Below are 4,492 nucleotides of genomic sequence, written 5' to 3'. Positions count from 1 at the left end.
TCAAATTCCTAGTTTGAGATATTTTTGAAGGAATTATGCGATTTTCTGTATACTATTTACATATACTCCTAAAAATGGCGATCTGTCAGAAAGTTGATCACCTAAGCCGCTCCACTAATTAGCACGTAGTTATAGTAAAATTACTTTTATTTTTTTCTAGTTGAAAGTGAAGAGTGTGATGAAACAGAAATAATTGTGGTTCGACTTGGAAAGGAACTGGTGTTAAATTTTCCACTTTCTGATATCAGAGACGAGTATAACAAATATATCATTGAACAAGAAGAAAAGAAGATTCTCGAAAATGAAATTCGGGTCCAGGATCTCAAAAACGCCTCAGATCTTCGGTTTTCAAAAAAGATAGAAGATATAATTTTTATCGATGGTAATCCAACATATTTCGGTCTTCTAAGGGGTCATTCGACCAGTCATCGGATGGAAATCTTTCTCGCTAATGACACCTTCGTCGTAAAAAAGACAAAACTACAAAAAGAAGATGTTGGAATATATTGGATGAGTTCCAATCAATTCGTTTGGGACAGAAAGCTTTGATTATAGCAGGTTAGCCATTGCTTCAATCTATCAAAGATTTAATCACAATTTCGCATCTTCTTTATTTTCTGATTTGTTTTCGTCTCCATTGTAATCCGACAAATTTTCTACCAATTTTAGCCATGTAGAAATCGGATTTGAGATAGCAAACTCCAAAGCAAACAGATATGACAGCCTCTCTGAGTTTCGCTTGAAATCAAATAGTTGTAATGTTTTTTGAAATTTCTAAGTTTCAGGCAAACCCAGAATTGAAGGACGATCTCCACCGAATCCTGTTTTAAAACCAGAAGATAACTATACTTCAATCTTACAACTAGAATGTCACAGTGTTTCAACCAGTATAGGAGATTGTCAACTGGTCAATAACCCTATGTATATAATGTGGTATAAAAATGGAATGAGAATGACTGACTTAGATCCAACTTTATCTCAAATTAACGTGACTGTAGACCATAATGGTGGAAACTTTACGTGTCTGGCTACAGAATATCTCCCTTGTTATCGAAGACTACAGACCACAAAACATTTTAATTGTAAATATCGCTTCGGGGCGTTTTTTAAACCTTATTATGACTATAGAACGTTGGTTTTTTATTGATTTAAAATTAAATTTAATATTTATCATTTTTGCTGTTTGAATTTTTATAAAAATCCTTTTATTATTCATTTTTCAGTTTATAAATACGATTTTTATGTTTCCAAAAGTTTTTAAATTTTCAAAGTAAAATGAATAGAATTAAATTTAATTTCAGAAACAACGTAATAACTTCAAAGAAAAAAAGCGGTTTATAATGCACTTAAATCGTAAATCAAATAATTCAAAAAAATTGTTTTCTTGACTGTAATTGAATAATGTATAATTGCGAACATGCCCTTTCCTACCCATGAGAAAAACCTATGAATATATTTTCGTATAGATATTTACTTTCTTAGTTTTATTATCTCAATTTCAGCTTACATTTCAACAAAAACATACAGCTCCATATTGGAAGAAAATTTGCTGAATTTTGTTGTATTGTTATATAGAAAATCCATGTTTACTTTGATTGTTTTTATTTTCAGTTTTGAATATTGAAGAGTGTAATAATGTCTCTGAAAGTAAAACCTTTATGATTAAAACTCAGCGTAAGTTTCTATTCCTCGATAATATCGTTTTGTAGTGAGACGTTTTTGTCCTGGTTGGGGTGGGAAACTGCAGCCTTCCCAAAAACCAATATAATTAATTCAATGTGCATAGGTTCGTCATGCATACGATCAATAGCACGTTCGTCTCAGAAATAGGAATTTGTTTTTAGCTAAGTGTTCAGCATCACTGTACACAGCTCACCGTCAAAATGTGAGCCCTTAAATCTATGTTTGGCCAGACCTATCGGCCGAAACATTAACATGGCGACTCGTCTTTTCTTGAGACTCCGCCATGTATAAAAAGGAATTACATAGAAATAAAATGTGAAATTCATAGTTTAAGGTAAAACAACTTCTGTCAAAATAAACTTTTTATAGTCATCTTCATGAGTGGTGTTGTTCACATTTCCATGTCAAAACAAAATCTTTTTCAAAAACCCCTGAACACCTATTAATATCTTTGTCAGACCATTGTGGGTTTTCTTTTTTCAGACAAATCACCGAAGAGTGTGATTGTTGTTGTTAGGGTTATTGGTTTTGTTATTTGTTTTGTTATTGGTTGTGCAGCTTTAGCTGTTTTTAGATTCAGTTGTATCATGTACAAGAAATATCCAAGTAAGCAAATTACTGTTTATGAATAGGCCCAATCTTGTATGCTTCACAGGTCTACTTAGAACAAGTTTCATAGACCAGTTATCATCTGAGTGAGCTGACATTTTATTGGACAATTATTTGAAGCAACTTAAATTACGACATAGTCTAGTCATCACAGTTTCCCTCAATAACTCAATATTGTAGTATAACTGTTACGTATAATTGCGAGAATAATGCGCAAGCCTAAAAACCTTTAATCGTATGAAACATAAAGGCATTTTAGTCAAACAAATGGGACTTGGCTTACTAGCTAGAGGCTGGGTACAATGTCTACTTCTTAAAAAAAAGTAGACACAACATTCAAGTCTCAGAATAGCCAATAACTGGCCCTGTAGTCACGTTTCACGGGGGACAAAGTAGATCACGAGGGGCCTAACCTTAAATATGATATATGTAGTTGAGTGAAGTATTAATACACATTCAGGATCGATTCAAAACATAGATTTGGCATTTCATCCATATTACACCCCCTCCCCCCGCCCCCTTACCCCTAAAAAAATGAAAAAAATTAAATGGATCACGATGACCATTACCAGCTAATTAAAAAAAAAAAACATTTGTCACTTTTCAGAAACGAAAAATATCTATCTGAAGGATGTGGTTGAAGAAGGTTTATCAGAAGGTTGGTTAATTCTCTTTAGGGTACAGCTTGGACTATGATTGGCTGTATTCGGTAGTGAACAACCAATCAAATCGCTGAATTCCGTTATACAAGAATGGTTGCTATTGCAGTCAGGTTATGAGACCACGTTCGTTGTAGCTTAACATTGTGAAGATTAGAATTGACGATGTTTTTCCAGTTTCACCAAATCTTTACTTTAAGATGATCTTAAAGTGTAGCGGATATATGATCAACAATTCATTGAATTAATTTTGGTTAATTACAGACGAAGGTAATTATGAATTAATGGATGAATCTTTACCAGGAAACTTAAGAGATGAAGGTATTTATGAATCAATGGATGAATCTTTATCACGAAACTTAAGAGATGAAGGTGATTATGAATCAATGGATGAATCTTTATCACGAAACTTAAGAGATGAAGGTATTTATGAATCAATGGATGAATCTTTATCACGAAACTTAAGAGATGAAGGTGATTATGAATCAATGGATGAATCTTTATCACGAAACTTAAGAGATGAAGGTATTTATGAATCAATGGATGAATCTTTATCACGAAACTTAAGAGATGAAGGTGATTATGAATCAATGGATGAATCTTTATCACGAAACTTAAGAGATGAAGGTATTTATGAATCAATGGATGAATCTTTATCACGAAACTTAAGAGATGAAGGTGATTATGAATCAGTTTTAAATTCATTTGGGGGTCAGATTTGCCCCTCTCCCCACCCCACTTTCAAATTTTATTATCATTTTCCATAGTGAAAGAATGACTGTGGCCCCCCTGGCAAATTGTGTGACCCCTGAACAGTAATAGTGTTCACAGCTTACCGTCGAAATTTTAGCCTTCTTAATTATCCGTTTTTGATATTATATCGACAACTCGCCTTTTGTCAAGACTATCATAATGTAGAATCCTTAAGACTGGATAATTAAAATGTATCCGTGTTTTTCAAATTATAGACCTTATCAACAAGACGAATAATTTTTGGAGTGGCCTTATATTTAGGCAGAGAAAAACTAGTGAAAAAAAGGAGGAAATGCCTAGACTGCGGTATATTTGAGAGTACAGCTTGTCCATACAGTTGATATCTTTCAGTTGCTATTACCTTCCATTATCTGATCTTTTTTTGTTTCAGAAAGTAAAGTAAAAGGATGAAGGCGAGAGAAAGCCTCTGAAATGCAGGATTAAAGTCCTTTATTTTCCGTTAAAAGGAATGTAAAGAGGTTTTCTTATATTTTTATTTGTATTGGGGACACTGCAATGCCACTTCACAAATAACGAAATCTGCTTTGTCATATAAGCCCTTCAAGATTAGTAACGTCATCAAACACTTAGTTTTAGTAGATTTGCTGGAACCACAGACGTCTGGCTGAAAATTTGAATGTTTCAAATTGATGCTCTCAGTGTCTCAGTGTTTTCAAAATTTTGGGGGTTCGCCCATTCTAATCCAAAGTTCTGCAGTCGCCACTGGTAAATGGGTAGCGGGTAGGGTAAAGATCATTATCAGCCATAACCACTTCATGGGATCAGAT

The sequence above is a fragment of the Lottia gigantea genome (assembly GCF_000327385.1).
Source record: "Lottia gigantea unplaced genomic scaffold LOTGIsca_49, whole genome shotgun sequence".
In the NCBI taxonomy this organism is placed as follows: domain Eukaryota; kingdom Metazoa; phylum Mollusca; class Gastropoda; family Lottiidae; genus Lottia; species Lottia gigantea.
The sequence above is the reverse complement of the archived record's forward strand: the minus strand, read 5'-3'. Positions refer to the sequence as shown.